The sequence below is a fragment of the Trachurus trachurus genome (assembly GCF_905171665.1).
Source record: "Trachurus trachurus genome assembly, chromosome: 4".
NCBI lineage: Eukaryota > Metazoa > Chordata > Actinopteri > Carangiformes > Carangidae > Trachurus > Trachurus trachurus.
The window spans coordinates 14,529,083-14,553,625 of NC_139898.1; the positions used below are offsets into that span (position 1 = coordinate 14,529,083).

At 42.2% G+C, this 24,543-nt stretch overlaps 1 protein-coding gene across 1 annotated transcript in view; it reads right to left on the bottom strand.

Moving 5' to 3' along the window:
- Positions 1-24,543, bottom strand: part of glis1b (GLIS family zinc finger 1b) — a gene marked incomplete at both ends in the record, with an annotated part of 68,258 nt that overhangs the window by 43,192 nt on the left and 523 nt on the right. The gene's annotated exons all lie outside the window — the stretch shown is intronic.

Sequence of the window (24,543 nt, forward strand, 5' to 3'; positions counted from 1 at the left end):
GACAATGCTCTAACAAAGCTTACTGCTCCGTTCCACAGCATTGACAACAGTACAGTTCAACATATAAATGAGTTCAACAGAGAGAAAATAGAGATGAACTCTGGACAGGCTCTGAACAGGCTCATAAAGCAACCACTGTTTTTTGTTTGTTTTGTTTTTTGAAGAAGATCCACTTCATCAAATATAATCAAAACATCTTGGTTTTACAGAAACCTGTACCTGGTATTAGGTCTGGTGTCTGGGGTTAGGCCTTCAGTGCTGTGCTGATGTCCAAAATGAGTCAGAAGAACCAACTAAAAGAAACAGTCGACTACAGAAAACTGGCAGCGCAAGCCTGGTCAGATTTATAATCTTACAATGTATTCAGTTATGGATTTAAAGAAAACTGTTTACCAGTTTCAGACTATTTCATTAAGTCATTTTACAGCTGCTTACTTTGAGATATCATTACATTTGGCAACTTACACTTTTTGGGGTTGGGGATAACTTGCCACTTTGAATATTTTTGACCACTTGGAGCCACACTCACATATCATCACCTTTTAAATTAAATTCAATTGATATGGAACGTTTCCCTGTTTACACTCACAGCAGACGGGGGCAATATAGCATTAATTGGTCCAATGTTTATTCGGTAACACTTTACTTGAAGGTACCGTCATAGAGTGACATGACACAGTCATGAACGTGACATAAACATTATGTCAATGAATGTCATAACGTTGTCATTAAGTGTCATTCGGTTAACCCTAACCATAACCCTAACCCTAAACCTAAACCTAACCCTACAAAAACCGAATGACACTTAATGACAACGTTATGACATTGACATAATGTTTATGACACGTTCATGACTGTGTCATGTCACTCTTATGACAGTGTCATGTCACTCTTATGACGGTACCTTCAAGTAAAGTGTAACCGTTTAATTCTTTGTATATCGGCAATTTAGAGTTCGAGGTAGGCAGGTATAGCCTATTTTAACTGAGGATAAACAAGCAACTCCTTTCCCATTCATGTAGCCCTGTGATCCACTGTTATTAAAAATTCATTATAGACTCAATCACAATCTTGACCCCATACGCCTAGATCACACACCAGGAGAATAGATACAAAAGCTCTTGCTGCCATTTGGAGCCACCGTGCGAAACAACCTACAGCAGCTTTTAACTCCCATTTGTTTGTAAGATGTTTTTTTTTCCATGTTATTTGCTTTCAGGGGGAAGTTATGAATACATCTGGATTTTCCACCTCCAGCCAGCATCTGACTTTCATATGCGTTTTATCTTGGGAGTTTGCGTGAGCTTTTGTGGCAAAATCATCAACTAGTCGGGAGAGAGAGACCGTGAGTATCACTGAAAACCTCAGCGCGTGGCTTTAATTTACTGATTCCAATACAAACAGGTAGGCATACTTCCAGAAAAAAAAAGGGCTAAGGAAAAAAAGACTCCCCTGTCTGTGCTTGTGTGTCCAACGTTCATGATGTATGAATGTGTTACGAAAGCTCAAATGGACTGAAGTGTCTCCATCAGAGACACCTTCTGAATGTCTCCAGGACATTAAAATCAGAGTGTTAAATGGGTGTTAAAGGTCTTGATCCCCCCTGCTGCAGAAAGTTAGCACTCGGATGATTTAGAGCTTTACTACATTACCAGAATCAGTCATGCTCTCGTTGGGGGAAACGGGCTCCTCAACATATGGTGGCTTGGATGGGACCCAACAGTAAATTCAGTTTATATTGAATGTGCCATGGTAATTCAGCGTTGAACATTTCATTGTGTGTTAAAGCCTTGTTTGATCAGGAGGTGGAAGCCAGGGAGAGCATCGGGGACTGAGGTGAAATGTAAAACATCCAGCAGCAATGACAAGAGGTGAGAGAGAGAGAGAGAGAGAGAGAGAGAGAGAGAGAGAGAGAGAGAGAGAGAGAGAGAGAGAGAGAGAGAGAGAGAGAGAGAGAGAGTGTGTCCGTGCGTGTTCAGGTCCTCCTGTGATTGTGTTGAGATATTTTTGTTTGAAACCATTGTTGTGAGGACATTTTGTCTCATCTGTCTGGGATTGAGACTTGGTACAAGGATTGTAGGATTTCACTGTGTATGATTAGCAAACAAAAATTAAAGTTCTATTAACGTAACAGACCATTGCTTTTGCAAGTGGATCCCTATTTTGTTTGCATCTTGCACAAGCACAGGGGCAACCAGTCCACTCCTACAGTATTACCAATTACACTGATGCCACTAACAGCCAAACATGCAATGAGTGTATGACAGCAGGGATATGGTGTATGAAGATGGACACAGCCTCTGTGAGGTTATCACTTCAGTCTCTGAAGAGCAGGCTGCTCTGCTGTCACCATGTTGGTGGTGGCTGACTCGTTGCTAATCCAGAAATGGGCAAAGACCCGGAGCATGTGTTCAGTGCAAGTTGTACACCGTCTATTACTTTAAGCCATGATCAAATCTAAACGGCTGATTTATATAAAAAATTAACCCCACATACAGTTGCTACGAAGGGGGAAATTGGGTAAATTACACAATTCGATAAATAAGATTCTATCAGGCTCTAAACATATTTATTTTTGTTGTAAATTTTGGCATTTTAACATGGGACTCTATGGGGTTGATTTACTTTGAAGCCAGCCCCAAGTGGCCATTCCAGGAACTACAGTTTTTTTTTTTTTTTGTATATTGTTTGGGCTTTTTTGCCTTTTATGTGATAGCACAGTGAGATGGACAGGAAAGGGGGAGGCAGAGAGAGGGGGAATGACACGCAGGGAATGACACGCAGGAAATGTCCGCCCGACGCGGGACTCGAACCGGGGACGCCTACGCTGAGCCACCACGGCATGCACCGCCCCAGGAACTACCGTTTTTGACAGACTGTGTTAATGGTTACAAACAAATATATTACAATATACTATGCGAATAAAAAAAAACAGATACTGAAACCTTTTTCAAAAATTACCCAAGCTACAGAAGCTAAAGAAATGCATTCACAACACATTTGTTAGACATCAAAAATATACACTTAGCATTTTGGTAAGAAACACTGAATGTAAACACAAGTTTTGTTTGTTCATCAAAAACTCTCCACAGGGCACTTTTAACTGAGTTCAGTATTCTGTCCAGCATCTCAAGAGCAGGCAGGGTGGGATGCTGCTGTGACATACACCGTTGGAAGCATTCAGAACCAGTTAGGAGTGATGTTGTAAGGGCGTGGAATCAGGGACGTGTCGCAGGGACAGAAAGAAAGAGGTAGGACAGTGCCAGAAGCACCAGGGGCAAGTGTTGTGTTCAGTACAGAGACCATGTACAGATGTGCTGGCTCTTCCTCACAAAGAGCCACTGATGTCAGCATTGCCAACTCAAGACGCAGGTCCAAATAAGGACTCTATTGTTAGCTGCATCCCCTAAAAAAAAGGTAAAATTGGACCTTTAGACAAGAAACGACCACTGTTGATAACTTGCTGTCTAATAATACTCCAAAGTTACATCCAAAGTGGTATCACGCGTTCCATAAATGTCATGACAAGATATGTATTGCTCCTCTGCCTCCTCTCTTCTGTATAATTAAAGTAGCATGTTCCTCTCAGTGAGCACTACTGCAGGATGACAAACTGGTAAACCGACGAGCTCAGTGAGACATACAAGAGAAGTCAAATCTAAGGAGCAATATGCCAGTTTATATGCTTCACTGCACTTGGATACATATACTAATGCTTCAAACGGGCTAATTATAGTGTAATTATAAGAGGGATAAAGGTGGTGATTCGAGAACTTGTTCTGGGAGATGTGTGATTATTTTTTGGCTGAGGCTGTCGGAGGGGGAAGACGAGGTTCGAATCACCCTGCCATACGTCTGCTCTGATGTCATCCATTTGTCATGCTTCCTCCTTGTCAAAATCCTTTGGGAAAACAGCACATGAAGCCATAAAACTCGGATGCATCACGAGCGTGAGTGGAAAGTGCTTTCTAATCCTTTTTCCTGCTGATTAATGCAGCCACTGTGACCATGGAGGCTGAAAAATAAAGACAATAGACAGGAACAATGAATGAAAGCAGGCTCGATAATTCTGATAATTAGGGTTCGACTCACTCCTTAGTGGAAGGTTGCGGTCACTGTGACGGTGATTACATTGATTGTTGAACACGCTTCACATACTGGATAAATTTGACATTAGGGATCGTGGTCAGTTTGGGTGCGTTGTAATTGTACACCTATTCCAAGCTGCCTTCAGGGGCTGATGATCAGAGTCGTGTTCAAGTTCAGCAACGTTGTGCCTTGGCTAAAAAACTCTCCCTCAGTGACTAATAAATGACTAATAAAGCCGAGCAGACACATGTCTCCAATCTAGCAGAGCTCAACCCCTCTGAAACAACATGGCTATTATCCCAAGATACGCAGTTATGACTACATTACCATACAAAGCATTCCAGTCTATACAGTACTGAAAAGATCAAACCACATCATCACATAGTTGAAAGTCTATGTCGCTGTCTCCCTCAATGAATCTCTCTCCTCCTCCTCCTCCTCCTCCTCCTCCTCCTCTCCGCTATCATTATTTCTCTACAGACAACACCATCCCTCCATCTGATCAGCAGATGGTCTGGACACCATTATTAACTGTAATTGGTGGTAATCTGGGGCGATTTTTTATTTCGGTGACACTTCATTTTCTATAATTCTCGCCTCTCCCTTTTAAGTCACCTAAGCGTTGCGTTAAGTGCCAGAGTGAGACTGTGCTTGTGCCAGCGTTTAATGCGTTCAAGTCTTCGGAGACATGCAGGCCTCAATGAAAAGCAGATGTGCAGATGGATAGATGGTTTAAGGAGAGGAAAGGGGAGCGATCAGAGGTGTACTGTACTTGAAGCTGGAGGAGGCGATTGAGGAGCGGAGTGGCGGCGGTATCGGTGGGGGTTTGGGGGTGTCGGGAGAGGGAAATGGGCTGTCAGGAGTGTGATGCAAACATCTGAACCCAAGGTACAACAACAAGCTGCCAAAACCACAAGACGGATGCCTCTGGAAATCCAACGTGACACCTCAACTGGCCCCACTTTGGCTCCATAAATCATAACATTCAGCACTTAAACAGTTAATAATGATCATTCTATTCCTGTCTGCCGCAACACCCCCCCGACCTGCCGTGGTGCCCCCACCCACCCACACACGCACACACACACACCCTTTCCTCTTTTAACAGGTCAACAGATACAAGTGTGCAACAGCAGGCTGCGGGACTTTGTAGAGGGATGCTCGAGTTGTGCGTCTTGTCCGGTGCAGATGTTGTGTATTAGGGTCCAAAGCCTTTCCCGGCTTCTCTGAATCTCATAACTCATGTCTATATTTGTGTCTGCGGCATAGGCCCGGAACTTATTTGTTTGCTTAGTAATGGATGTATGATTGAAAAACCTGAGGGCACAAGTAAATGAAAAATAACAATGTCTAGAGAGAAAGCTCCTCTTAAAGCAGGTGCGGAGGGAAGGAGGAAAAAAAAAAATTCTATTAGATTACTGCTGGAGCACAGAAATGTCAGTGTTTTCGTAGCAGGATTACCAGTACCGGCAGACATGAGAACTTTCATGAGGATAAAATCAATTTGTTCTGGCTGATCTTAGCCACTCTCGACCAGGTATCTTTGTTGCGCTCCGTTTTCTCATGGTCAGCTTGGTCACACAATAACTTCAGATTAGCCGCTATGAAGTCGAATACAAAGAAAAAAAAGAAAAAGAAAAACCTCAGAGTGAATAAGAGGCACTCATGTGGCTCCGGAGGCATCCAGCTGCAAGCCTCCGTCGTTTCTGGGCACAGCACGGAAATATCTTACATCAGCTCCAACAAAGTAATAACATTAAAGAAATTATTAGTACATATAAAAACTGAGGAACAGCTCAGGGGTCAGCCATCCAAGCAAACGTCTTTGTGGATACGACTGATTGTTTGCACTAAGTGGCTACACAGTTTTAAGTCGTACTGATGACTGCGGCGGTCGGTAAATGATTAGCTCTCCTGCCTGTTAGAGAAGAGGGCACATGTTGTGGGAAGTAGGCGTCCTCATAATACCAGGCTCTTCAAATGGAGCAGCGCTAACCGCAGTCATGAACACAAACAAATAGTTGGCAGTCAACAGCCTCTCCAAACCCAGACCCCACCAACCTACCCCACCCACCCCATCCCATCCCTGTGCCCGGCTCAGTGCCAGGACAAGTCTCAGAGACTCCTACCACTTTACCACATGGCTTAAAGAGGGGACACTGTAAGTAAAACCCAAACACAGGAGAGAATGTGGTGGGATTATGTGACTCCACATGCATGCTAATTAACACACACACACACACACGGTCCTCTTTCTCTTTTACACATACACACACATCCCAGGAAGAGCTCTCAAATGCACTAAACCTTTGCACTGTCTAGCTGTGGTCATTATTGATCACATGCCATAACCCCCCACCCCCCCGCTCCAGTTATCTTAGGTAATCCTCGTCTCTGCCGTCCCCTCTGATTAACATAATTAAAACGTTCCACTTGTGCATGTCACCACCTGGTGGTTGCACCTTGTCACTAGTGATGACTTCCAGCCTGTCCTTAATGAGGACACATCTGACACACATCTGTGACACACAGCACTGACACAACACTAATAAAAGTAAAGTGTGGTATGAGGTGGAGATTTGCAGATAATAGACCCACATAGCACATTACTGGTCATTCTTTTTATCGAGTTTTGAAAACACGAATTTCCCACTGACCACAAACACACCTTGTCAGCTTTCTTTGTAGATGATTACACTCATAATGATGAACTATAATACTTTCTGTAAAATGATTAACAGCTGAATAACAGCAGAAATAAATGTGCTTTGGAATATTTTTACATTTCCCTTTTTTCCCATTAAGACATTTCATTAGTCTTGTGAAAATACTCTTAATAATGGTAAAATAAAATACCTATATTCTCAGCTATGACTGAGACTGAGGTATAATTTGCATATTTTCATACAAATAAATTGCACATTTGCTCTGTTTTCAACTGGCATAATGATTGAGTCACTGACCCTAAGTTCATGAACCCTATTTCCTGGTTCAAGCACCAAATGTACACAGATCTTAATATATAATTATCCAATAATCAGGAAATGATGCATGGAAGTTTCTAAGAGCTGTAATAACAGGATGATCACTGGAAGTGAGTGATTAGCACGAGCAGCAATAACCACATGTTGAGAGTTGATCAGAAAAAGAAAAGAACTCGGCGAGCAGAAACCCAAACTTAACCAACAGGAACTCAAACGAAAAGGTCTCATGACACTCTCAAAGTGACCTCTGGGCAGAGCTTTTTAAAGAATAACACCGCAGCAATGATTGATTATCACAAAAATAAGCATATCTTCTATCATCAAGTCAAACTCATTTAGAACATTTGCTAATATAAGAAATATGTGCACAGTCAACAAACCACTTTAAAGCCACAAGTAGCCGCAGCTCTATCCTGACGATCACTATCACAACAAGACCTTGCCCACAAATCTGTACACGGCCCGGATTAATCACAGACAATCAGAAAGCTTTACAGGGAATCCTCAGCCAAGCCACATCCTCTAATTTGACAGAAAAGCCAAAGAATTGTAAAAGCCAAACTGCACACGGAGAAACAGCGAGGCCCACGGATTAGCCTGATATGGCAGCAGACGGACACGACGTGATGCACTTGCATGGCGGAGAGGTGACGGGGGCGTCTGGTTTAGTGACAGACACCTTTATAGGGCTGGTGAGCAACACAGCTCCAGCTCCAGCGCCAAGGGTGCTGAGACCTCGGCAAGGGATCCGGAGGTGCTTCAAAGTCAGACAAGAGGCTGCTCTGTTTGGGGAGACGGCAGTAAATACTGGCAGAGTGATGTAGCCAGCACAGTTCTGGGACTGAGGAGCAGTCGCAGCACCACACCCTCAGAGAAAGTGCTAAGGTGAGACTGGAACACTTCTCAACTGAATCAAGTTATTTCCTGCAATAACTGAACATAAATAGTGTCACAAAGAACTTGAAAACTTTTTAAATCAGTGTTTATTTGAAAGGTTTTCAGATCCTGAATCAGAGAGTACAAATGCTACTTTGAGAGCTAGTGTTTTTATCGGTGTGTGTGTGTGTGTGCGTCTTCGCTCATAAGAATAACCAGTGTATATAAATCTCCTATAAAAAATAAACACGGCGATTTCGCGCAGAAGCTGTGTTTTGTCCGTGTGCCCGCTCAAGCTGTATCAAAACACAGCAGAGGTCCCTCTGCAACTGCTGTGAAATCAGATCCGTTTGTCAAACATCAGTATGACCTGCTATTTGTCAAAATTACTATAATAGCACAATAAATCTGTTAAGAACGGCTCGGTTAGGAAAATAACTTCTGTCAAATAGAGGTCATTTGTAATGATGGCTTTATTCTCTTGTTGAATTCTATTTCACGTGACACAGCAGCAATAAAATAGAGACCCGTGATAGTAAAGTCTTATTTCTCCTATATATATTTTTTTATGCAAATGCATAAAAATGGTGTGGGGAAAACAGTTTTAGCTTGTAGTTAGCTTATAAGTTAAAAGATTCTGTGATGTCATGAATCGAAAAGTCTTTTTCTTAAATATTGGAAACTGAAGAACTGCAGAAGAGTAAAAATTATCTATAAATATTGTAAATGTAAAAAATTATGTTTGTCACTACATACATATTTTTGTTTAATTTTGTCATTTGTATTGTATTATGATGATTCTATTGCTTATAGCAAGAGTTGCACATTTGGATGTTTGGTTATTATATTTATGTTTATGAACGTTGCATATGTCAGGAATGACTTGGTGTGAATTATTGTGCATATGGTTAGGGTTTGTAGTATGCATTTATCTTTTTGATTGGATTGAAAAACTGCACTGATAAGTGTAAATGATTATGGGCGTTGGTTGGTCACAGTGAGAGCCTGTGTGAGGTGACCTACGTGCTAATGCTAGCATGGCAAAACACTCTCCGTGACAATGCAAACTGATGTTTAGTCGTGTTCACCAGCTTCTTTTAGTGTGTGAGCTAATTAGTTGGCAAATTAGAACAAAAACACACAAAAAATGTTGATCTCATGGCTTGAAATGAACCTGAGGGTTATTGCAGGAATGTGTGCACCAGATTTCATAGTAATCCATCCAATAGCGGTTGTGGAAGCTACAATAATCAGTGCAAACGATCACCTCATTAGTGATCTCAGGCATGGGAAGCAATGTCTATCCAGAGTTGCCAGATAGTACACTGTCACGCCTTAACTGCTGCCATTAATAAGACTTTTGTTAGCCTGGCTCATCCCTGCACCAGTGTCCATATTTTTGTCTGATGTGCTACTCACGGCACTCCTTCAGACCTCTGCAGCCAGCACCCAATATTTACAAGCAAGCCCAAATTTGTGAGAGAATTCGATTAAACACAGATGGCAGGAAATTCCTCGGAAATGACAGTGGCCAAATTCAACCACAGAACATGAGAGTATCTCCATGTAGCAGATCCATCAAGGTCCATTTGACAGATAGGCTCTTGGTCTTCTCGCCCGGCACCGCCTCCTGCCATCGATCGCACATGAGCGGAGAGAGAGAGACCTCTAAAAACCTTCAGTAAAACAAGTGATCAATTTGCAGCAATCACTGTATATTTCTAATGGTTTGGAGGCAGCAGTGGGGGAGAAATAAATGAATAGTTAGGAAAACGTCTGGAGGAAAATTCCCTTGATGGTCGGTGGTCCAACTGCGAGGTTGAGTTTAAGTGTTTAATTAGATCACATTTGAATGGAACAACATTTGAAAATGATTATTTTGTTACCTACACACAGTGCACATAACCTTCTGTTATTCTCAGAGGGGATGCTAGTTGTTTAAAACAAGGGCCAAACCAGATGTTTGGGGAACTAAAAGAAGAATCCAATTTCACTTCCTATTTCTTGGGTTCTTTTTTGTTGTTTTAGTGCAGGAAGAATAAAGGAATGCTACTTTGTGAAAAGGATCTGTTCAAAGCATGCATAGTAATTGCTTTGGCTATTGCAGTTTCCGTTCAGAGTTCAGGCCAGTGTTTCTCCACAGCGAGCATTAGCTGCTCGGGATGATTAGGAGTTAACTCACCTCCAACATGCAGCTCTATGAGGAAAATTACTTTTTCAAAAGCCCACAATTTGCTTTGACAGTAGAGGCACAGAGGGGAGAGTTTTTATTTCTTATTAGATTATTGGTGTTGTTTCATGTCACCAGTTTGTAGACCTCCACATTTCAGTGTACAGAGTAAACTGATCTGCCTTTTGTTTCCTCATAACAAATGTTATATTAAACACAGAAACCATGACACAACAATATCCATTACAGCAATGCCCAGCTATGTGACAGAGCCCAACTGTGGCACAGTAAGCACGTAGCGATGCAGTAACCAACAAATGTTTGGTTTGTCCATGAAGTCAGATAGTTTCTCTTGTTTGAGAATATCTTGAATCCTGAAATGAGGATAATCACTTGAAAATAATTACCCCTAATTTAATGGCAGACAACAAATATGATTTATTTAGGGTGTGCTTAAGATCCAACAGCGCACACAGTGAACATCTGCAACCAAAGGGCATTAACACAGCTGTAAAATGGCGATAACCCCGGGCTGGAGAGGGACCTCCTCTTTCACTCGCGGGGGCACCACATGATTCTGGGCTTTTCATAAATATACAGAATAAATAAGAGCGGGCCCCAGGTTTTCCACTGAGCAAACCTGTGTTGAGTTTCAAACCACACATACCTAAGGAAGTCAGCAATCCCATTTCTTTATTGTGAAGGGAGTCCTCATTAACCAGAGGCTTTGACACTGAGGAACAACCCCCCCACCCCTCACACACATACACACACAACCACACATCCACTCACAATCACAGATCATACAACGTATGAATATGATCTCTAGGTAATTTGAGACAGACAGTCCCCACCAGACATTATTAATCACGTCACATCACACGGAGCTCAATATTGCTGCTGCGAGGTGGAGGAGGCCGTAGTTCGGAGTCACCCCCACATCTTTCTACAAGCTCAGGAAGAGCCCGCTGCTGGCCACCGCTTCAGCAAACGATGGTATGACTCCTGAGCCCCCGCGGTTACAGTGACTAAGGCACAGTGGGGCCTGTAAAAACCAAAAATGGAACCAAATGACACCTATGGAAACACATTCAATCTTGTGCGGTGGGAGGTCAACGCACAGCTATTTACACAGACAGCAGCGCTGTGTGTTGGAACGGACAGGGCCACCATCAAAGAGCTTTATGAGTAAATATATTCTCACTGCGTAAGCATTTTAGATGTCCTGGCGTTTAAGTCCTCCCGTGTTTTCCCTTCTCTTGTTTAATGGCTGTAATAAGATTCCTTTTATTATGATTTCTGCTCTAGCTGCTGTCGGTTATGGCCAAAGCGAGACGTGAGTTTTGTCTCAGGAATGAATCTATTTTGGAGTCAGAACCGGTCGCTGTGTTTGACTGTGGGTCAGCCCCTGCACATTCACTTATACTGTATATATCGATCGCGATAACTCGGAACAATACCAGCGTTTACTGACATGTGCGGGACGAAGACATGGAGGAACTGTCTACAAGAAAAACACTCCATCAGCAAAAGTGAGCTTACACTGAGAATGGATAAATAAATAAAATTTCACTAGTCACACCAGTGTGGAGTATATGCCATTCATGTCATATACAAACACATCCAGTCCAATCAACTCCAACATATATATAACGTTGAATGACAACTTAACGTACCCTAACCCACTACATATAAATACATATACTGCCCATAGATGTATACCATGTACAGTGATTGCAACATTCTGGCAAGAGACCATTGTTGCATTCATCCCTGCGATATCTAACCTGACTTGTGTCCGTGGCCCGAAATCAAACACCGTGCAAACAGGAATGGCTCTGAGTGCTGAGCTGATTCACATCAACCTGAGTGTGATAAACCCAGAATGAAAAAGTGAAGGTTGTTGGTTGATAGATTTTTGGATGCGGTCTGTAGCGAGAAGAAGCCTAATCAGACGATAACAAGCAGAAATAAAGAAATCATTCTTCCTATGGATCTTGGCCTCTGCCATGTGTGTTGTTTGGCTGTTCTTGGCCCGGGAGTGTAAGGGCTGAATAAAGAGGGAATCTCGAAGGGCTCTGGCCTCTACCATGTGTCAAGCCTTTCACATAACCTGGCATTCATTGTGAAGCTCTTTTACGAACCATAAAAAATATTCATTTCGCCCCTGACCTGTTTTCCAATATAGTCTCCAAACCCATAAAAGGGTTTGCTTTTCATTTATTTTTATTTGGAGAACTTTGAAATGCAAATGTTTGTTTCCTTGCGAGTAAAAATTAAGAGAAGCCATCTTAAAAGAGAAATTTGATGTGAAATATGAATTCTAGCCATTTTACATCATCCCTAACATAAACATGCGGGTTCTCAGTGCAAGTCTTTTTGTGCTGTTAAATGAGTGTACTTTGGCAGGCTGCAGTGTACATACACTGATGCTTTGCCTCTCTCGCTGGAGTCCTTCATGGCCCAGAGCTCTCGAGGCTTGTAGAAGACTGGCATCTTTACAGTGGCCTAGATTGGCCATATTTTTGTGTCAAATGACAAGTCTGGCCCAGTAAAAGTGGGCGCTGTGGTAAACTGTGCATTTATATTTACAGCTAAAGCTATCAAGGACATGGCTAACAAGTTCTGTTGACTTTTGTTGAGTTGCGGTTTTAGGGGCTATACTACTTGTAGCATTTCTTAAACTACAACCATTTCCAGCCATTTAAATGAAAGCACATCCTTGCTAAGCTTCATATTCGAAATTCATTATATTCAGTTTATAGTTACTTTTGACCTTCCAATTTTATATTTGGAATAAAAAGCTGCATTCTTTAAAACAATAATGACTGTATTATTGGAAAAAAAAATAGTTGAAGATTTATTAATCCCAGAGCACCCAACTGTTTTCAAAAATTTCCCCCGAAAAAAAATGAAAAAATAAAACAGCTTGTGCTGGCCGCTAGTATATACTTCCATTTCTGTGCAACCAGATATGATTGCCATTGACAATCAAAGCACCACAGATGCATAAAAATGACTCAAAAATAAACCTGAATTATTCATCACTTGCAGTAACTGCTGAAGCCATACATACATAGCTGAATTTCACAACACAGGGCATATCAATGTCGTTTTGAATACCTCCAATACACTTGAAGCATTGAGACATTTCTCATAGACGACACGTTATAGCACAAGTAGTGATGTTTAATTCAACATGCTCAGCGTTATCAAGCATGTGCAGCGGACTGCCTCCGTGCCTGAGCTCGGCAAGAGGCCTGGTGTTTGTTTGAAAGCATGGCCCGGCCCACGTAAACAGTGACAGTGCATGAGAAGACAAGGCAGATTTTTTTGTGCAATAATTGCTGACGGTATTGTTGTGATCGAGTGGACCAGGAATGTGCTTGGCAGTAAAACCAAAGGGCTTTCTTGGGAAAATAGGGAGTGAGAGGGGTTGGGTCTGATTAAGAACAGGACAGCAATGAAATCTGAAACTGGAGGAGACGGCCGTCTTTCATCGTTATACCTGCTGAAAATGCTTTGCTTTTACCTGTCATGTGATGATGTCATTTTGTAATTTAACCAGCTATCGTCTCCATCCTAAAATAACCAAATACCATCAAAGTCTCGTCAGTGTGACTTGTTATGTGCTGCTTTTTTTGATGATTCATTATCACAGTGAATGTAATGTTGGATTGTGATCATTTCTTACAGTGAGAAAATAAAACATGTCACTGATTATTATAATCTTTCTTATTTCGTTTGCGTCCCACTACTTCTTATTATATACAGTAGCTATTTTCCAGCTCAGATAACAAAGCACTTCCAGTGAAAGCTATAATAAAAGATTAAACAATAAAACTCTTTTCATTCAGCGTAGTATTTCGCCTCTGCCCACTAAGCAAGTGAGAATATCATTTTACCAAGAAACCCTGAAAGGCCTGTAACACAGTAGGCCTGTGTGTTCCCCTACAGGACAGCAAACGCACTGTCAAACTCCATGGAGCGCTGCAGAAGGCACCGGCCTGTGTAATGCCGTGGAACAAGCAGCAGGTATTTGTTAGTTAATCAGCGTTTGAATTAAGCTAGAGGCTGAGGTTGTGTTCGGGAGCAGCAGGGCTGTTTTGACTAAGCCATCTCAGCGAGGGCCTGGTCATGGAGACTCCCAGCATTTGTAAAAGATTAGGGGCCTGGTCCTGATGTACTGAGTTCAGGTCAGGCAGAGTGCAGGGCTCGGACGCGAGGCAAGTTTCACCCTATCTCTCCCATCTGCAGCTCTCACACAGCATATCTACAAGTCCCGGTACATGAGACACTGAATAATGTGATTAAAGGTTTTGGAGCGGGGTTTAGAGTTCGCAGAGGGGAGATTGTACAGAAGTTGCTCTTTCAGGAAGCGGCGTTACCCCAGTTTGACTGACAGTCACTAAGGTCATGCCACAGAGCCACTTACACCATATCAAGATTGTCCCTCTTAAGCTACGTAAACATACGTTTCCTAGTCTGCGTATCATCTGTGTGCATTTGTATACCTTCTGTGTGTCATGTTTTGGTTAGTGTTGCATGGGGGTGTTCTATCACATGTGAACACTTCCAGTCAGAGTATCTTTGCTGAATAGAGGAATAACAATAGCCCACATGCTCTCAGCCTATCATTAGCCAAGAGGCTAAATGAAAACCAACTGTGTGGGAACAATAAAATAATTTGTCAAGGGAGAAGGGTGCAGATAAATTCTGCAAAGCATTTTCCAATTGGCTGAGGCTCCGGTTCGCTGGGCCAAGTGCTCAGCACCTGGCTGTCACGGCTCTGACGCTGCCTAACTCATTTCAACTTTCAAACACATGCCTATTAGATCACTGTCGAGCTGAAAGACCCTGATTAGGCTTTTTATCGGTATTAGTCAACATGTGCTGTGAGCTGACTTTTTAAGGGCAAAAGTTAGATAAACACAAAAAGGAGAGGAGGGAGAATTGTGGCTCTCCTCTCCTTTTGCTCGCTACCTCTATAATACGTCCACTAAATCTGTGACTCAGCTTCAGTGAGGACATACTGGGGAGACAGCCAGGTACTCATCCTAAATGTTCTTGTCAAAAATTCCCGGTGATATATAAGAGACATTTCCTGCTACGGGAAGGTTTATTGGTTATTGAAGCTGTGTGAACCCATGTGTCCTGTCTGTGCGGATCCCAGAACCTCAACGAATCGGTTTTTAAGGTGAGTGAAGCTCCTCTTGATGGGTTTTGGCTTCGTCGTAAAAGGCTGGACCCCGAGCCAAGGGAAGACGCCGTAAATGTCAAGCCAGTCAGGACCGCTACGCGCTGGTTCCCATTAGGCCCAAATTTTTCAACTTCCATTTTTAACTGGAACCCGCCCACCATCTCTATTAGATATATGAAAGAAATCAAGCCCCGGAGGGTCCGACAGGTTTGGATCCGAGGCAAACGTTTCATTATCTGCATGTGTACACCCATAAACAATCACACATACGGACTTCATATGTCCAAATGAACTGACGCATCTTCGACCGTCCAACGGCATTAAATCACCATAATATGTCTTTGGTGATTGATTTGGTCGTTGACAAATATCAGTGGCTCACCAAGTGTTCTTGCTTTCAAAAACAAAAAAAAATGTGTGGTCATTTTATGGAAACACGCAACAAGTGTCTGACCAGTGTTGCAACAGATTTCATCAGCCAAAAATAATAAGAAACTACAAACAAAAACAGAGTACAGTGTACTCTGCTCTAATGAAACTGGCAAAGGGGAATCTTTTAATAACTCGTCCATCACGTCTTTCACTTTGACCCAAATATTAGCACATACAAGCACAAACACACACACACACACACACGTATATATACAGTACACACACGCAAACACAGCCCAAACATACTCACTACTAAAACAGCTAACAATGAGCCCCATAAGAAATCCTAAGTGTCCAACATGATGTTTGTGTTAAGCAATGTGTTATAGAAGCCGACTTCTGGGTCTTGGGGGGAATGTTAAGCATGTTAATGAAGAGTGCATACTGAGGTTATTACTCAGTGTAATGTGGATCCATTTAACACACTTATTGCACAGCCCATAGGAGCCTTCGTTCAAATGGAGAAAAGGAGTACTATACTTAATCTTGGCAACAGTAAATCAAAGAAGAACAGAACTGATTGTCTTCAACAAAAGTGCTTCCAGCCAAATTATTTTCTCCTTTGGGATTACAGGAGGAGACTGCCAACAGAATGAAAACTGCGCAGCCTTCTTTCAAATGCAATTTGATGCAGCAGAGAATGTAAATCAGACAGATACTACGGGAGCCAGCAGATAACAGATGTCTCTACTGTTTCCAGAGGAGAACCTCTGGACACGGCAAACAGCTCATCAGTGTGAGATGTGGTTTTCAGCTCCAGAGGGTGAAATCAAGCCGACGTCTCGAGCAGACAGCGACATCAGTACAGCAGCTACGAGCCAAAGTCATCTTAGAATCCCTCAACTCCCTGTTTGGCCACCGGTCTGTCAAAGACCATTAAACACAGACGCTGACATGAGACGGACAATAGTGGGAGAATAAATAGACAATTCTAGGATAAGAAGATGAAAAAAAAAGGAAAGGGAATATGAATCAGCAATGCTCTCTTCTTTCCTCATTGAAAATGTTGCTGAAACACCCTGAAGGCACCCATCTGTCGGTGGTTGTTGTTCGACAACTACCATGTGTTAGGGTGTGTGGCTAAGTTGAAGGAGACCATGCTTGGGAAAAACCGCTCACTTTACTGGAATGATATAAGTGCTATTGTCTATTTGCTGTTCCAGTGCAACATAGGGAGTTCTCATACATAAGATATTCCCACACGATGAAAAAAAACATCCAGGCACTCCACAGCGTCACATCATGGGAAATTGCATCTTCTTATCACATACACCATCTCCTTGCTCTGATATTAGCCCACTGAAAAACAGCCTTGCCTTTCAAATATAATTGTCTGTAAAAAGTCTGTAAAAATAACCCTAAGCTTTACAGATCACAGTGCTGGCATGCAGCCTCTAAACTTTATTAACATCCAGAGTCGGCCTGGCAGGGCTCCCAGCTCCCTGCAACTTTGAGTTACAAGCATTAACCTGAACAGGGCACCAGCATCACTTTCCCAAAATCCTCCACTTCCTCCCATCGTGCCGCAACCGAGGCTGTCCAGATTTTCTACTGGAACAAAACAAAACAAAGAAACATAAAAAAGAAACATTTTGACAAAGCACCAGTCCACCTGTGCCCCCGTGCTGCCTGTGTGATGAACAGGACGATATCAATCTCTGCACTGATGAAACCTTAGAGGTCTTGACTCCGAGCCATGTATACGCTATAATACATTTTGACTGATAAATTTGGTTGCCAGTGCTTTAAAATATCTCGAAAGAATAATCCAATAGATACTGTGTGATGAAACTTGGCTCTCTATCTGTACAATAATGCGCACAGATCTGTATCTGCCAAGACATAATGCACATGTGAATATTTGAGTCAGAAGTGCAAGTTGTCACGATCCAGGTTCATGATTGATGTCAACCCACATCACTCACAGACAAGCGAGAGTAAAGTGTTTTTTTTCTCCACGCAGCCTTTATTCTATCGCTCCTTTGTGTACTTATTAGTCCTGGTAAGCAAGTTAATTCAGCACAGGGGCTGGACTGCATTTGCACATGACTAGAGAATAAGTAATTCTTCCAGAACGCTGGGCTTCTATTAACGAGCACTAATAAAGTATATAAACTGCACTATTAGACTTTATAATGTCTTTCATAGTCCTCTGGGGCGGCGCCAGCCAATGGTGCGGTGAGCTGTCTGGGCACTGCCCCATAGAAGCTTCCTGGCAGAGACGGAGAGAGAACAAGAGAGAGGATAAAACTCAATCTTTTTGGCTGCCCTCTCCTCCGCTCTAATGAAGGCATTAAAAACAGCCTCCACTCGCATCATGTTTGCCCATTTGTTTTTGACCACTCGGATGAAGCCAGTGCTTGACCGGCTGGCTGATTAATCACCATCATGACCAGCGTTGTTAAAAAAAAAAAAAAAAAGGCCACTTCAGACGCTGCTTAAGTCGTTGGAGTTGTCTGAAACTGCGGCTGTAGCAGTTTTATGCGGTGATGCTGTTCACAAAGCTCTGATGCACACTTAGCAACTACCTACGTGTTGTGTGTGTGTCACATCTTCATCATACGTATGATGAGATAAAGTGCTGATAGAGCCCTGCTCTCTGGTGGGAAAGATGAACCAGCAGCTTCCTCATGAGTGACTCAAATGAGCAAAACTTGCACAATCTGTTTTCTTATTGCCTGTTTATGTGGGTCAGTAAAGCCCTAATCCTTATGGTCACATCTCCCTCCCTTCCTCTGCCTCTCTGCCTCTCTCTCTTTCTCTCTCTCTCTCTCTCTCCAGCTGACAGCTGTGAGGGCCCCATCAGCTCTCGGCCCCGCTCTGGCAGAGGCAGCGCAGCGGCGGACGGCCGCCTTAACTGCCACAGTCAGAGTGGAGCGGATTTTTCTTTGATGAAACACAGCAGCATCTGAGCCAAGAACAGCAAGTGGCACAGCTGAGATGTAAATCAAAAACCCACCCGTGTGCTAAGTCATACACGGAGAGGTCTGTGAGAGGAGTCGCTGCCGTCTGAAAATGCATGAGTAATGCAGACACTAAAGACATGCGGTCAGCTGTGGCATGCCTGTCCAGGAGAAAATAATCAGGAGATGAGAAGTCTTTCTATCTTTGCTACAAATAGTTAAAAAAAACAAAAAAGAGGCAAAAACAAATCTGTTTTAATTCACAAGACCTGGCAGCGTAATCCCCTCATCAGCAAAACTTGCAGTGCGTGGAACTCTGAGTACTTCTCAAGGCAAGGTGAGCTTCTAAAAATACATTTTTATGATGATCTATCCGAGCCAACTCTGCAGCTTTCTCTTGATTAAACCGAGACCCGGAGCAAATTTCTTCTGGTATTCCAGAGATATTTCGACACTTACTCAAACCAGATCATATTTTTTGCTGTGTGACTGTTTGGATTTCTCTGGCAGTATGAATGTCAGAATGCCTTTGGTTACAGCGAGATGCCACAGTCATACCACACTGGTCACATAAGAATGAGAACATCTGACCCGACTGACAGAGTATATATGGAGGGAGAAGGGCAGCAGAGAGACTGCAGTGCTTCAATTCTCATGTTCATTTTGTTATTTCAGAGCGACTACTTCAAAAGAAACAGTCACCGTCGACGTCTCGTTCATCTCCGTCTCTTTCTTTGAATCCCACCACATTCGGGACGACGCGGCGCTCGTCTCTTCCTCTGCCACTTATCTCCTGTTTCCACACACGTCATGTGCGTATCCCCGGCCAACTTTGATTGAGGTGATTCAGCCCAGCAGATGCCAGACCAGGGGTGTTCTCTCACTCTCCCTCTCTAGTGGCTGTGACTCAGGAAGCGCTCTCATTCCATTACCCAGCATTCCCTCCTCGCCTTCTCAGCCAGACAGAGGTTTACGGGAATACCGCTGCAGAATCATCACCGGGCCTCGGCTTTATGAATCAATGGAACATGCTGCAAACATTACACCCTGCAACACCCTTCCCAGGCAGCACCCTCGCATATGCCCATAACTCAGTGCTGAGCTCATACGAGAGGCAGAAAAAAGACGTGGGCTGAGGCTCATGGGAATGTACTGACTGGTGAGAAACCTTGTGAGAAGAATGCTACTATTACTGTACTACTGCGATATGAATAAACATGCCCACATGTGTAGGTCCACATGATTTAAAGGCTGTTTTGTCTCTAGGTTTCCCTGTTAAATGCGGCTGTCAACAAACTGTGAAAGTAACACAAAACTTTTTCACGATCTGGTGAAAAACAAGATCTTGGTCAAGTTCTTGGTCAACCGCGATAGTGAAACTAAGTGAAGCGCTAGTTCAAAAAGAGGTCAAGTCTGTTTTAGCTGCAGTGACAGCGAAATGTTTTCTCTGAGGGTTGATCGCTCTTTCACAACATCTGGGTGGGAGAGCTGCCATAACCTGGCCCCCGCTACTACGTCCTTTTGGCACATTGACCTGCCGCTAATGCTGAAATCCTCCAAATTCAAAATGAACTACTTTTCCTAATAGAAAAAAGAGCTCCACTGAGGTGGCAGTGATTCAGTCTCTGGCTGACAAATCAGCTAATACGAAATTATTTGTTTCAGAACAGAAGTGTTTCATTATCAGATTTTCACAACATGATAATTGTGGCCCAAAGAATTCACAGTCATGATATTATCACAATATTTATAGGAAGCTTTTTGATGATAATAATAATAAAATTGCAATCAGCCAACTTTACTTCAACATCTTCACAAATGAATTAGACTCAAATGTGAGTGTAGGGGGAATATAAACACAATATCAATATTTATTTTAAGTCTTTATATTTCATCATAATCGTTGATAGTCAAATGGACAAATGCGAATGTGACACACACACACACACAACTGCATGACACATAAATTCACAATATAGAAAGAGCGACAATACAACAAGAAGTAAATAACAATAGCTCAACTGTGTACAGTATAAACCCCTCTACCGTTGTACAACAGAATGATGTGAGCTTAAACCTTCTGTAACAAAAGCTCTTACTCATACATAAACAGAAAGGGGTCAGCCATATTGGCTTGTTCAACAGTGTCTTCCTCAGATATTCCCTGTAAGGACAAAAGAGCATTTCCCCTGCTCTTCTCATCACATTCTGGACTTGAAATTTTAATTTCACAGTGAGACTGCCAAACTAGACAATAACACCGTGGAGAATTATTGGAGTCAGTAGTCGCCCTGGAAGAGATCATGATCATAATGCTCATATCTAATCCACACAGACTTAATCTGCATAAAGTTTAAACATCGACAGATTCAAGATCAATTTTACACTGTGGTCACAATTCTCACTGAAATATTTGCACTGTGTCACCTGCTTGTTCATCTCCCCCTGGTGATTGATCCAACCACTGGGGATTTTCTACAGATCTGGTACCATTCTTTTGGTCTTTTCAAGAATAAACCATTTACTAAAGAAACTCTTTGATTTAGAGACACCTCCGTCACACCCCTGATTCAGGAAAGTTGCTATAATAATTTCACAATGAGTCAAGTCAAAACCGAAAAAATGAATGAAATCCAAGATGAATAAACAATATGATCTGTGTGTACATCAAATCCAAACTTAAAGCATTTATAAGCCTCAAGTCCAAGGTAATTTCAGAAATTCAAAACCCCATGAAACAGCTGAAGCTAACATTTCCCGGAATTATAGCTGTACAAACATTTTACATGACACAAATCGGAGGATTTATTTCAAGGGAACTATCCAAAAAATGCTGATAATTTAAACCTGAACACCAGCTTCCTTGTAGTTACGGCCGAGCATCATATTTTGCTAGTTTCAATGAGATGTTGAAGGCAAGAATGATATGTATATTTTCAGAACATTTATGACAGTTACCACATCACTTAGTCTTCTATTTTGGACTTTTTTTATGAAGAGAAATATTCCAGGGTTTTTAACGCAACAGCGAAATCTATACCATGCAATTTTTCTTTCTATAAAAAAATAATAATAGACCACATGGTCTGATTGGAACAACCGACTTCACCAAAAGCACTTAATGTGTTCCTTTGTGCACTTGAGCAGAACTCTTCACAGGCTACTGGGAAGCTGTCATTAAGTGTTTGACACAGCAGCGGCTCAGAGTGAGCTGTAATGGTCGGTTGTTTCTCATAACAGTCAGATTATCGCCCTGCAGGCTGACGTCGACAAATGCTGCCGCGGAAAAACACAGGAAACCAAGTCAGTTTGTGGGAATTCAGCATCGGTGCCAGTGCCACTTCACGTCAGATACGTGTGTGTGAATATATAGGTACATAGATGCGTGTGGGTGGGAGTGAGTGTGTGTGTGTGGCTATGTCAGTATGTGCATAGGGTTTGTGTTAAGCATATGCTGGCACATTGTCAACATGTATTAAAAATAGGTGCTGGTAACTTTGTGTCCTTGCTTACAGACGTATGTGTGTGTGTTACATGTATAAAGACTGTATGTGAGACCTCTGGAAAACATGCCACACGGTTATGTGTGTTCACTAAACACAGCAGGAAACAGTCAAAGAAATGAAAGAAAAAAACAAACAACAACACTATCAACAATGACCAAATCCAAAAGTCCATTACTCATCTGTTTAGGGGCTGAATCAACAGACAGACCTCTGCATTTATCTGAGAGAGGGAGTGTGAGACTGCAGCAGCCTCCTCTAACTCAAACATTTTCCTCAAATAAGCTCACAGGCTTGGCAGCATCGTCCCGGGCCAGGAGAAACGTTAGTAAGGTATCAAATGATGCTAGGGTACACACTTCATTCAACCCTGATATTCTTTTTTTTTTTTTTTTTCTAGAGGGTCGTGTTTTTCTTTGCAAGCTAAATATTTTCTTTGCTGGTGACCGGGCACTAATATTCATAGCACATCTACGCGCTCGCGGTGTTAGGATGATCAGTGGCTGTTCCACTCCGCGAGGAGCGGCGCACATGGTTTCCGAAGCCACGCACCTGGTGTGACATAAGCTACTGTGATTTGTGCGTCATTCGGCTCTTCACAAAGAAAAATAGAGAGCAATTTTTTCTTGAATTCGAGCTGGGAACGGCTTTTAAAATGCAAGAGGGAGCGACTGAGAGGTCTGAACGCATGAAAAACAGAATCCCAGTCTGACCAGAAATGACAGAGCACAACGGCACCTCAGCTCCTACTCTCTGTAACTCACTCATCCATCCCAAATCTGTTTCTCACTCAGATATTTACTGCTTCATTTAAACACTTGTAAACAAACATTACATTAAATAAATTACCTATTCAATTAAAAAAAAACAGCAAAGCAGCTCTGAATGCAAATATCTCTCAATTCATCTCAGTACTTTTTGCAGCTTCCCTGGAAAAAAACCCTAATGTGAAGATAAGATGAAACATCAGCAGAGCACAATATTTTATCACTTAGTAATCGTTCACATTTTGCAATCACAGCGAACATGTTCGAGGTCAGAAAATCTCCCGTCTGAGGTAAGTTCTTCTCCCTACTGTCTCACTTCCCTCAGGATAAATATTACCGTCTGTGTTTGTTCAGAGATTCTTCTCGGTATAAATCTAAAGTAATGGTTGAGAATGCAGTTTAAACTCCAGCTCTGTCCCCAAATGGGAGTGTGTAATACGATCAGCCTGAAATGAGGCATGATACAAAAGACTGATGAGTACTGAGATCACTTTCATACTCCATGCTCAGCAAAAGAGACGATAAAACAACATGGAAATGCCTGGAAGGCGGCGCGTATTCATATAGGATACAGACAGCAACAATAGCAGAACAAGTCAAGTCCAATGAAACTTTTTATTACTCAAATATAACTCCAAAAATATGTGACAATAAAGTCCTGCCAAATCATGAAACACATTTCGCTGAATCAATAAGGGCTTTTTTTCTGTTTGCTCTCCAGAAAACTATTTTAATTCACAAAACCCACAAGATACTGAAGCTATTAAAAATATCACTCAGCTGCCTCAATGAGTCAGAGCAAAACAAACGGACATGTATGCGTCTGCTTCAGCATTAATCTGCACAACATAATCCACAAACACATAACACATCTTGCATTCCCACAATTTACGGGAAGCGAGTTCAAAAGCGCTGCCGAGACAATGAGACGATTCATTCTGGTACGAGGATGCTGGGGATGGAGGGCTGAGGGCACAACTGTGCTCCAAGAGAACTCATAAATGCTGAGAGACACATTCGGCAGACATATGGTTTGTGTTTAGCCAGAAGAAACAATAATCAAATCCGTTGATCCTCTTCTTGCTGCAAGGATGATTGCTAATATAAAAGTCTGTTCCGTCTAATCATAATTTAGGATGGGGCTGTAATTACCTCCGCCCTCTCACAACAACACTCTGTCTAAACAGGATGGAGCAGGCTTCCACAGAGACCCAAGAGCCCAGTTTCCACTCTGGATGCTATCTGTATATGACACTGCTCATTTCATCTATGTAATTGTTGTTGTAAAGTTTTCGCTTTCACTGATGAGCCCATGTCAAAGTTTATTCTATTTTTTTCTTTTTTTTTTCCTAAAGGCACTGACTGAGATTTAAGAGAGTAAACTAGAGCACGGCAATTTGAAATGTCACTTTAGTATTATTTTTAATTAGGAGCTAAATTGGAGGATAAATATTTGCCAATTCATTCATGACAGTATTGTTTCAGACTGTCAAAAGCTTTCAATGGTCTACCCTAAATGAGCCAATATCACACTAATCCTCCCATGAACTAAAGGCTGTCATGCCTTGTTAACATCGGCAGGAAATGCACATTTGCTCAGCAGTTCCTCCACATACTGC